General features: G+C 46.6%; 1 annotated feature.

The window, feature by feature from the left end:
- Positions 2,592–4,231: an enhancer, noted in NCBI's record as "VISTA enhancer mm569". NCBI's record gives its function as "enhancer in: neural tube[6/11] | hindbrain (rhombencephalon)[6/11] | forebrain[7/11] | branchial arch[5/11] | genital tubercle[7/11]" and the evidence as "EXISTENCE:transgenic organism evidence [ECO:0001131][PMID:17130149]".

A 12,344-nucleotide genomic window follows, 5' to 3' on the forward strand; every position in this document is an offset into this window, starting at 1 on the left:
TGTTAGAGGACAGATTCCAGAGCTTGGTCCTTTCTTTCCACCATGTACATCCTGGGGTGGGACTCAGGTCATCAAGCTTGGTGGCCAGCTTCTTCACCCACTGAACTACCTCACAGGCCACCAACTGATTTTAATAGTAACATGATACAATACTGTAAGTTTTGCTCGACCCCACACTTGATTCTAAGAGCTTTCTATGTGTTTTTGTATCTAAGTCTCCATATTTCCCCATAATTCTATTACCCACCTACAAATAAAGACATGGAAAACCTCCTGAAGTTAAATAACTGAATCGGACAGTTAGTAAGTCGCAAAGCCAGTAAGTTGCAGACACAGCTGTTGGGCTAGCTCTAGGGTGGAAACTCAATACAAAATGAATAAGGAAACAGTGTTTTGTCAGCAGGAGGCTCAATGGGGATGACACAAAAGTAAAGAAATAGGGTGAGGAGGGATGGGAAGACAGGGCAACATCAAGCTGAAAAGGCCCAGTGCTCCTGATCTTTAATATACATGACATGGTTGAAGGCTTTCAGCATAGAGTAGTGGGGAGGGGGTGGGGGCTGGAGGCAGGAGACAGGGGGCTGATGCTATATAGCAGGCAGGAATCCTTCGTGACCAAGCCTTAGAGTTTGGTATAGACTATAAACCAGAGGTAGTCTGAACTTTACAAATCTGTCCTACTTGAAAAGTGTTGGTTTGACATAGGGAGAGATTTCCTTTGCAGGAAATTAGGTGGCAATTTAGAAAATAGTCCAAAATGAACAGAAAACCATGAAAGGGCACACAGGTTTACCCCCATTGGGACATTCTACTGAACCATGGTGCTTTCAAAGATTGGAACTTGTGGTTACAAAATACTAAATTAAAACTGCGTATTTCACACCCCAAACTGAGCGGAGGCGACCGTCTTCTTAGTGCACCCAAGGAGCATATGGAGAGAAGGGCAAAAGATGAAGAAGACACATGACCATCCACCTCAGCAAATTCTACTTCTGGGAACAAAAACAAGGGGCACAATTTCATACGAAAGTCAGGAGCCCACCTTATAAGAGCTGTTATTACAGCGTTATTTATCTATTAGTGAATGGGATATGAGTACTAACTCATCGCTTGGAGACTTGTGTACTTACTCAGAGACAAAATAAAGACCAATATTGCCTCAGAAGAGATACGTAGAAATCCATTGCTAGATGAAATAAATGGTCTTGACTATCAACCTCTTACAGGGGTCTTTTTTGTTCAGGAATACTGTCATGAACTGCTCTTCACTGTTCTGTGTTGCTGCTAAAAATTAAATTTTCCTAAAAATGTAAACTTATAACTTCTGTTCATACTTTAAATGAGATATAATTCTAATAACTTATTTTGCTGTTTTATTTTGGTTTTTTGTTTGTTTTTTTGTTTTGTTTTGGGTTTTCTGTTTGTTTGTTTGTTTGTTTGTTTGTTTGTTTGTTTGTTTTAGACAGGGTCTCTCTAGTTTTGTTCTGGAACTCAATATGTAACCCAAACTAGCCTTAAACTCATGATCTGCCTGACTCTGGCTCCTAGTGGCTGGGATGAAAGGCACATAGCACCATGTCCAGCTGGGATGATCCTAAGTTAGTCTTTTCTCTTTTGCTGCAACAACAACAACACAACAAAATACCCCAGGCTGGGTATTTTATAGAGAAATAAGGGTTATTTGACTAAAAGTTATGAAAACTGAAATCCCAAGATCAGGCAACTTCTTTGGTTTGGGCTCTGAGGAGCCTTAAGCTCGTCACCTCATGGACGGCTGAAAGGAAACGCACGTGGGAGAGGGAGCAGTTATATGATGACATAGGAAGCTAGACAAGATCAGGACCACAACTCATCTCGTCAGAACTAACCAGGGTTCCACAAGAACCACCTTAACCTAGCAGGTTTTGAGACTGGTGTCCCAAAGACCTAATTACCTCCAGGTAGGGTCTGCGTACCCCCATCCACATTGGTACCGTAAGGCCCAGGCACCACTGGACGACAAATCCTGTGTAAGGCAGAGCAGTTGATGTCTTCCACCTTTGAGCAATTCCTGTCCAGTTTGCTCTCTTGCTCACAGCTCAGACTTTCATACCAGAAGATCACCAATGATTCCTCAGAGTGAGGAAACATTGTTAGGGTGGAGAAAGCTGTGAGCCTGAGTTGTTTAGTGGCAGTCTCAGGGCTTCTGTGTTCTCCCTTGTATGTATAATATGTATCTTAGTGCTGCCGACTAAGTTTAACCTATTCCTTTTAAAGGACTCGAAGTTATGCTGAGACACGCCCCCTCCCCGTAACCCCCCCTCCCCCATCTTTTCTTGGAGTGTTTTACCTACAGAAAACCACAGCCAATCAAAATGCTGAACTGTGGAGCACAGCCTTAATATTTTTAAGTGTGTGAAAAAGAATGTTTAGAGAGCCTCATGCAAAAAGCTGTTTCGCTTGAACTCAACATCTCCAAACACACAGCCACAGTTAGTTATGCACCGGGAACACACCATCACCCTCCCCGAAATCTCACACTGTAGTTGATTATAAGTATAAATCAATACATGTACCCCGCAGATCGATGGCGAAGAGCCTTAACGATTCCCGCAAAGCCGCCTTTATAGAGTGGAGGAGAATACACAGCTGACAGGGAACCGCTGGGTTATGGCGACCACCCAGGTGGTGCCAGAAGTTGGAAGTAACCCTCCTCCCCCCTGCCCTCCATCAACGCAGCTCAGAACGAATTGGCTTTTCAGGAATGCTGAGAGAAAAGGAAAAGCCGGCCAAATCTTCCCGGCAGAAGTAGTTCCGATCCGGGGATTAGAGTCTGTCAATTAGGGGTGTCCGAATGGGACGGAGGGAAGAAAGAAGGAAGTGCTGCTTAAGTGTCAGGGGAGACTCTTATTTATTTTTATTTTGATTTGATTTTATTTTATTTTTAGGAGGGGGAGCAAGCGCTGGGAACGATTTTTCTTATTCTGCTTGGAAAGGAGTCAGTCCTGATCCAGATTTCCTTCCGGAAGAAACGAATCAAGGACCTTGCTGGCGGAGGGTTGGGAATGGGGGTGGGGGACAACCCTAGGTGGCCCGAGCGTGGTACGGCCTTGTCAGAGGCTATTGTACGGCTAGACCCAAGGCCGTTTCGGTACCCACGCAGCCACTTGCAGGACCGAGCGTGTCTGGATGAGCCAACTGGCCTCCCTCCGCGCCGAGCGCCCCAGCCGTCTGCTCTGCGCACGGGGTCAGGGGGCCCGCGCCGGCAGGGGCGCCTTTGAAGTCTCGGCAGCAGACTGGGTGGGAGATGGATGACCTAGGAGGGACAGGGACGAAGGGGCCCAGCCTGGTTCCCACGATCCGCGGCTCGAGGGGCCACCGCGCAATGCGGGCCGTTGCTGGGGCAGAATGAGAATGAGAGCACGTGGGTGATCTCGGAAAATGCGCGCGCGGGGATATGATCCCTAAATGTGAGCCAGGAGATTTAGCGCATGACGAACCCTAGGGAACGCACAGAAGGCGGCCACCACCGGGAGGGAGGAGGCTGTGACTCTAGGTAGCCTCGGTGAGAGTGAAGGTGGTGTACGTAAGAGGACCCGGAGTAGGATGGAGAGTGTCCTACTGGTTAGGGGGTGGGGTAGGTGTACGTCAGGAGAGGGGACCCGGCAGCGTGCGGGCTCCATGCTGCTGTGCAGATCGGTGTAGCCGTGGGTGCAAGCAGAGAAAAGGCGACCCCGACAGAGGCACGGGGCCCCTGGCCTGGACCGCTGGGCGGCGTCTGCGGAGCATCTGAGCTCAGCCTCCGGGAGCGGGGTTGGAGGGACTAGTTGCAGAGCAGCGACGCCAATGAAGTTGGTAACTTTTTCCCAAAGAGGAAAAAGAAACCGCCAAACAAGGGTCCCCTAGAAGGGTGGGAGCAGTGGCCCAGTTGCCGATAGACTCCACCCCCTCCAGACTCCGCCCCCCTCAGACTGAGGGGCGCCCGGCCTGCAGCCAATGGGCAAATCTACGTTAGGCGTGACTTTGTGGTTCGACCTGAGCCAGGCATGGAGCTGGCTGGTTTCACCTAGTCCAGACTTTGGGTCTGGAGAGAGCTGAAGGTGCTGACTGGCAAGTCAGGGAGCCTGCATCCTCCCGTGGCTTCCTCCAGCCTTTTTGGACATAGATCATAATCTGCCCAGAGACATGTTAGGTAGAGATTACATGCTAAAGGTTCTCCTGAGAGAGAAGAAGCAGTGTTCTCTCTTGCCCTAACTTACTTCTCAAGAGCTCCTCATGTAAGTTTACAAACACATCTGTTCAAAACGGTCAAATATTTGTTGACCTAGAAGTGAAAGTGACACAGAAGGGAAGAGATTCGGGATCTTGGAGGGACAGGATGAGATGAACAAGAAAGGGTTCTGAAGGTCGCCTAAATCATAGCCCCCTTACATTGTGTTTTCCTCTTCATGTTCAGGATGTGATCTTGGGGTGCAAGGTAATTTGGATTCCCTAAGTTATGGTGGTGAGGAACAGAGTATCGAAATGAAGGAAGAGAATAACGGAACAAGTTGCAATAGTAAAAACAAAAAGATGTTTAAGCGGATACATGGTAGGGGGACATTCACAAAGTCACTTTCTGTGGTCTTCAGACTCAACTCACATCCTTGCGTTTGTTGTGCTAGAACGCAGATCTGGATCCTGAGGTAGCTGCAGGTAAAGGTGGGTTGCTGGAGGTAGTGGTAGCCCTAAGGGACCCACCTGCTGTAAGTGTGCTGTGCTGGTGGGTGGCACTCTTGTTTAAAGGTGAGCTTTTGTTTAAAGTTCTGGGTTTGAATCCAAGACCTGGTGTAAATGGCTCTGTGTGTGTGTGTGTCTCTCTGTCTCCCTCCCTCCCATCCTCTCTCCCCCTTCTTTTCTCCTCTCAATTTCCAAATTAGTTCACATTTTTTCTTCCCTCTCACCATGTCTACTAACTTCTAATCTCTGAACAAAGGGAAGCACTGGCCAGCTGACTTTATTTGTTGTATATAAAAGCAAACAGTTGCTCATCAGACAGTCTGTCTCAAAATAACTTTATTTGATGAAAAACGGTTGATTTGTAGCAGCAAATATATCTTTTTTTAAAAAATATTTATTTATTTATTATATGTAAGTACACTGTAGCTGTCTTCAGACACACCAGAAGAGGGCGTCAGATCTTATTACAGATGGTTGTGAGCCACCATGTGGTTGCTGGGAATTGAACTCGGGACCTTTGGAAGAGCAGTCAGTGCTCTTAACCTCTGAGCCATCTCTCCAGCCCCAGCAAATATATCTTATCAAAGACACTATTGTCATTGAGTGTACTGGTGCCATGGGATTGGCTCAATGGGTAAAGTGCTTGAAGAAAAAGAAGAGAAAAGGAAAGAAGAGAAGAGAAAGGAAAGGAAAGGAAAGGAAAGGAAAGGAAAAGAAAAGAAAAGAAAAGAAAAGAAAAGAAAAGAAAAGAAAAGAAAAGAAAAGAAAAGAAAAGAAAAGAAAAGAAAAGAAAAGAGCTGGGTATGGTTTGGCCTGGTTAGTAACCCCAGAACTGGAGGGGACAGTGATGGGAGGATTTGTTAGTTGCCAGCCAGGTTACCTGAAATGATGGAGCTCCAGGTTCCGTGAGAGACAGAATCTCAGGCACTAAGAGGAAGATACAAGATATCATCCCCTGGCCTCCACACACAACGCAGATGGTACGGATATAATCACTTGACATTAATGTTAAAACAGAAACATGTCGATAATGTTTACAATATTATAACTGGCTGAGGATTTGAAATTAAGCCGCATGCTCTTTTTAAAAACCAGCCAGAAGGTTTCCACTACTCTACCCAAGACCATGTAAGAGATGAGAGGAGAGATGTTACTTTCTAAGCATCGAATGGGGACATTTCCCATGGTGTTGCAATGAAGCCTTTACCCCAACTTGCTGTCTCAAAAATCCGTATTGTAAGACTATTAGTGAAAAAACAACTTTTTACAAAGTGAAGCAACAAGCCCCCTCCGCCCCCCGATTTTTATCCTCCTTGCTCAGCTCAGCTCATGGATCTTATTTATAGCTCCAAGCTATACACAGAGATCATCAAATTCCGTATTCCCTGTCCTGCCATAGAGCCATTGCTTCAGCAGGAATGTTGGATAGCCTTGCTTACTGGTTTCTCTGGCCCTCCTCAACTCCCTCTTCTCATTCCCATAGAGTAGGACTTCCTCAGACCTGCCAACAAATAATGACAGATAGACTTTTGAGTAGTTTATAGCTTAGGTCTTTTAGCTAGGAGGTCTCTCAGTCGGCTATGCAGTTTAACCTGACTAATCTCAGCACTACACCCCTACTGGTGGCTATCTCTACCTCTCTGCTCTGGTCTGGTCCATTCACCTGCTAACCCCTGTGTCCCTGCATCTCCTGTCTTCTCCTAGTCTCTCTCTGACTCTTTGTGTCTCTGTCTCTCTTTCTCTTTCTCCCTCCTTCCCCCTCCTTGGAAATTCGGCCCTCCATTTCCTGCCCATCAGATCCTTATTATAGCCAATCAGATACAATCCCAGATTGCATCTAGGCTAGTGAGGCAAGATGGACATTTACAAAATATGAGGCCAGTGGTAACAATATCAAGATCCTGACAGCATTTTGCTCTCTGCCGGTACAGAATTAACCACTGGCCATGCAGAGGCACATCTTCACACGACACCCCCACCCAGTTCCTTCTTCCCACTCTCTCCATACTTTCTCCCACACAGCCAAGGTGACAGTATTTAACCGTAAGTGGATTCTACCACTTTCTCTTTCAAAGCTCTCTCTCTGTACCTTGGCCTGTTCAACCCCTATCATGACCGTCTACCGACCTTTCTAAATTTCCCCTGGGTATTTGCCCCTGAGCTCCTGGTGTTCTGGTTTCTCTTGCCCACGCTCTGTGTGACTGGTTTATCCTTAGGTTTCAGCTTGCAGGCAACCTCAAAGAGGGCTTTCCCCAGCAATGATCTACATCCTCTTAGCACTTTTTCATTTTGCACGAGTTCCGGTTTGCTACTTTGGTGTTTTTTTCTCAGAGGGAGGTATCATTTCATCTCTCTATATTCAGAGTCTAGCGTAGTCTGCGCCTTCTAGTCAATACCAGTTAACTAAACGCACGATGACCAAGCTGTGATGGCAACCATCTCAGTACTGGGCTTCACTTCGCTTCTGATATTTCCTTTGGCATATGAGCCTCAGTCTGTCACAGGGATCTCACTATGGGCTACCCCTTCTGTTGTTGCTATCACCTCTGTATTTACCCCACCTAGAACTCTGACAATCCTGCAGGGTTTCTCCCCTTTCCAACACAGACCCAATGTCTTCAAGGCCTTGCCATTCCCTTTAATATTCAGGATCGGTGCCTTTCTTCCTTGTTCCCTGTCCTTTAGGAGTCAGAACTTTCTAGTGCTGCAAATGGCCACTTGTGAGTTCTTTTGATCTTTGCAGACAAAGTCCACGGATCTTCTGAGGGCCAATGCCCTGAGCATCGGCAATCCTGAGTTCTAGAGCTTCATGGTACCCAGGCTCCCAAACTTAGCTTTCAAACTCAGAGCCTTATAGCCCTGAGTTTATAAAATAGAGACTTATGGATCTGTGGTGTCATTTTCTCTGAGATGATAAAAACGTCCTGGCTTAAGTCACTTTAGGGAAGGAAGGGGTTGTTTTGGTTCACAGTTCCATGAGGTGGCCCATCATTTCCGGAAAGTCTTGGTGGGCGGGGCTTAAAGCGATAGCGTCCATCTCACCCCCAATCAGAAGCAGAGAGATAAATGCTTGTGGTAAGATCATCTACTGTGTGTGTGATTTGAGTACACAAGTGAACATAAGTGGAGGCTAGAGAGTATCAAGTATCCTTACCTATCACTTTACACTTCATTCTCTTGTTTGTTTTTTTTTTTGTTGTTGTTGTTGTTGTTGTTGCTTTCCGAGACAGGGTTTCTCTGTATAGCCCTGGCTGTTCTGGAACTCACTCTGTAGACCGAGCTGGCCTCGAACTCAGAAATCTGCCTGCCTCTGCCTCCCAAGTGCTGGGATTAAAGGTGTGTGCCACCATGGCCTGGCCCTTAGCAGCTCTTTGAATTCTGACAAGTTGGGGGGGGGGGGTTTGCTCCTCACAATCCTTGGTCATGCAGCCACGTCTTACCAGCCTCTCAGCCTCAGTGCCTCAGCTCTCAACCATCTCTCCCTTCACACACTGACCAAACTCCGATCTTCTTGCAGATTCTATCGTTGGTTGTTCTCCAAATGACATCCTTGAGCCATCTCTTAGTGTTAAGGCTCAGAGCTGCGGGCAGAAGACCCTCACCTCTCAGGGGCTCTTCAGTTTAGTAACTCTGATATTTGCGCATCAGAGACCTCAGCCTCTGGGACACTGGAGCTCAGCAACAGCGTCCTCACTGCTGCTTCCAGGGCCCAAGGGCTTGGGGTCTGCTCTTCATGGCTCTATCAGTAGTAAAGACTGGCAAGCAGGAAAATGCCATTTGGAAGGAAGCTTTATTGTAACCCAATGCTGGAACACAAGAGGAGAAATGACATTTGTATACAGCTAGCAAAGGTCTGGAAGCCCTTGTGTTCAGATCGCCATTTCACCAACCACAGTCCTGTATATACACGGCTTCCCGGTTCTGCCAGTCACAGGCTCCTAGATATGCCATTGGGCAGGTGTTTACCTTCCATCCCTACGTGAAAAACTGGAGGGTCATCCAGAGTTCACTAAGGTTTGTTTTACCTGGGGCGGAGTCTTCCAAAGCAGATGAAAGGTGCCTGCAGCAGTTGGGCCTAAAATAAAATCTTCTAAAGCAGGAATCGCAGCTTCTGCAGCAGCTGCGGCTGGGCCGGGCCTCCGAGCAATCAGAGAATGTTCAAATAAGGGAGCAAAGGAAGGAAGGGGCAGCTTCGCTGATAGCTCCCTCCATGCTCAAGGCAGCCAGGCATGAGGGAAGGCTCTGTCAGCTGTCATTCAAGGGGCCAAACAGCTGCTTTCTGCAGCTTTGCTCATTTATAACATCAAAGGGTACTGAGGGTTAAGCCAAGAGGTGGGACCAACATTATCAACATTACTGGGTTGTACTTCACCTGCAGCCAAATACTCCTAGGGACAGCTTGGCTCCCCTGAACTGTCTGTCTCCTGGTTGGTTGGGTTTTGTTGCTTGTTTGTTTATTGTGGTTACCACTCTGGTCTCTGATAATTGCTATAGTTTGGGTCTGGAGTTCTCCAAAGGTCACGCATTAAATGATCAGTCTAGGGCTATGGCACCATCGGGGGTGGGGCTGGGGGGACCTACTAGGACCTTTCAAAGGTGAGGTTTCTGGGGTGCAGCCTAAGTTTAAGGAAGTTGTGCTTCCTTTTCCTTTTGCTTCTGTGTGACCCCGAGATGGCCAAGCATTCCAGGGTGTGTGCTTTTACCCAGGTCACAGGTCCATAGCAGCAGGGTTAACTAACCACTGACTGAAACCCCGGGGGAAAAAATGACTCAAAGTAAAAATTTCCTTTTTTGAGTTGTCTTGCTCAGGTATTTTTTCATGGCTAATAGAAGTCAGGCATGCAGAATAATGTCCCCAATGGTCCTCCACAGGCCAGCATGCCCCTCCCTTAGAATGACACACATGTCCCTACCTTCTGGAATGTTTTCCCTCCAGTGTCTACACATTTCACTCTTTCACAGTTTTAGCTCTTTTCTCAAAAAACTTCTTTCCCAAAACACCTTTTTTGTGGTAATTTGAATAAGAGTGGCCACCATGTTTGAAAGCTTAGTCATTAGGGAGGGGCACTACATGGTAGGGATTAGGAGGTGTGGCCTTGTTGGAGGAAGTGTGTCACTAGGTGTCACTAGTTAGGGTTTTATTGCTGTGAAGAGACAACATGGTCCGGACTACTCTTATAAAGGACAACGTTTAGTTTGGGGCTGGTTTACAGTTTCAGAGGTTCAGTTCATTGTCGTTATGGTGGGAAGCATGGCAGCATTCAGGGAGACTTGGTGCTAGAGACGGAGCTGAGAGTTCTACACCTTGATCGATAGGTTTGGCCCCATAGACTCCTGTGTTTCACAGGAAGCGACACTATTAGCAGGCATGGCCTTGCTAGAGGAAGTGTGTCACAGTGGAGTTGGGGCTTTGAGGTCTTAAATGCTCAAGCTATGCCCAGTGTGAAACACACAGTCTCCTCCTGGCTGTCTTCAGATCAAGATGCGGAATTCTTGGCTGCTCCAGTACCCTGTCTGCCCGCATACTGCCATGCTTCCCGCCATGATAATAGACTAAACCTCTGAAATTGTATGCCTGCCCCAAATTAAATGTTTTCCTTTATAAGAGTTGCCTTGGTCATGATGTCTCTTCACAGCAGTAAAACCCTAACTAAGACACTAGGGTTGAGCTTTGATGTTTCAAAAGCCCAAGCCAGGCCCAGTGGCTCACTCTCTTTTCCTGCTGCCTGTGGATCTGGATGTAAAACTCTCAGTTAGCTCTCTAGCACCATGTCTGCCTGCATGCTGTCATGATTCCCATCACGGTGACAATGGATCAAACCTATGAACCTGTACTTCAGCCCCAGTTAAATGGTTTATTTTCTCTTTTTCTAAGAGTTACCATGGTCATGGTGTCTCCTCACAGCAATAGAACATGACTAAAACCTTTTTTCTCCTCTGTTCTCAGCACCCCAGCTTGTATCCTTGACGGGCGTGCAGTCAGGTCTCTATGGTCCCTAACTTTTCTCCTTTGCTCCACTATCTCCTCCTTCAAGCAACCCTCACAGTTCTGCTGCCCTGGTCCTTTTTCCCTGAAACACTAGACCCTTGGGGCTTACCACACACCATATTGTGTGCCTCTCTGTACTTTGGGATCCCAACCTCCAGGAATTTTCCGTTGCTTCTCACTTAACTTATAAAATTCCCACTCCTCTTTCTAGAGCCAATGTAATCCACAAAATTTCACTGAAAGGAAATCTGCTGTTAAGAAATCATGCTTCAGTCTGTCCACTCACACTAATTCATATCTATTTCTATTTTAGCATCATCACTTCTGGCTGCAATTGTTTATTATCATTGTATTGAGTACTTGATCAATACCATATTAAAGGATTTTTAGATAGTGCTCTTGCAGAAGACCCGTATCCAGTTGCCAGTCCCCAGATAAGATAGCTCACGACCATCTGTTCAGTTGTTCCAGGGACCCTCAGACCTCTGGCCTGTTTAGGGCACCTGCAATTATGTGAACTCTCTTCTTCCCCAGACACATATATTTATTAAGAAGGTAATAAAAATAAACCTCCTTAAACAGTGGTTGATTCCTGACTGGAGGCTGTGTCCGACTGCCTCATGCTGCCGCTACTGTGTCTTCTGGCCATTGTAAACTGTAGCCTCTCAAACTGTAAGCCAAGATAAGAAACTCTGATGGTTTGAATATGTTTGGCCCAGGGAGTGGCACTCTTAGGAGGTGTGGCCTTGTTGGAGTAGGTGTGGCCTTGTTGGAGGAACTGTGTCACTTTGGGGGTTTTGGTCTTCCTAGCTTCCAGGAAGTCAGTCTTCTTCTAGCTGCCTTTGGAACAAGAGATAGAACTCTTAGTTCCTCCTGCACCTGGCCTGGCCACTGCCATGCTTCCTGTCATAATGATAATAGACTGAATCTCTGATCCTGTGAGTCAGCCACAATTACATGTTGTCATGGGGCTGCCGAGATGGCTCAGCGGGGAAGGGTCCTGAGTTCAAATCCCAGCAAGCACAAGGTGGCTCACAATCACCCATAATGAGATCTGAAGCCCTTTTCTGGTGTGTCTGAAGACAGCTACAGTGTACTTATTTATAATAATAAATAAATCTTTGGGCCAGATGGAGCAGGGCCTGAGTCACTGGGGTTGGCCAGAGTGAGTGGGGTTGACCAGAGCAAGCAGAGGTCCTAAATTCAATTCCCAACAAGCACATGAAGGCTCACAACCATCTGTGCAGCTACAGTGTACTCAGATACATAAAAATAAATAAATAAATCTTAAAAAAGAGTTGCCATGGTCATGGTGCCTCTTCATAGCAATGAAACCCTAACTAAGACACTCTCTTTTGAAACAAAGAGGTGGAATGGTAGATTTTGTTTTGATTGTTTTGTCACAGCAAACGAAAAAAAAATTTCATACCAACATTCCCATTAGCATAAAAACAAAAAATATCAAATATGATATTTATACTCCTGAACACCAATGGGATGGCTACTTTGTTTTTCAATTGTCCTCTGTCTCAGTAAAAAGGAAGGTCTGCTGATCTGGGTTGGCACATGCCTTTAATTCCCAGCACTTGAGAGGCAAAGGCAGGCGGATTTCTGAGTTCGAGGCCAGCCTGGTCTACAGAGTGAGTTCCAGGACAGC

The sequence above is a fragment of the Mus musculus genome, chromosome 10, assembly GCF_000001635.26.
Source record: "Mus musculus strain C57BL/6J chromosome 10, GRCm38.p6 C57BL/6J".
NCBI lineage: Eukaryota > Metazoa > Chordata > Mammalia > Rodentia > Muridae > Mus > Mus musculus.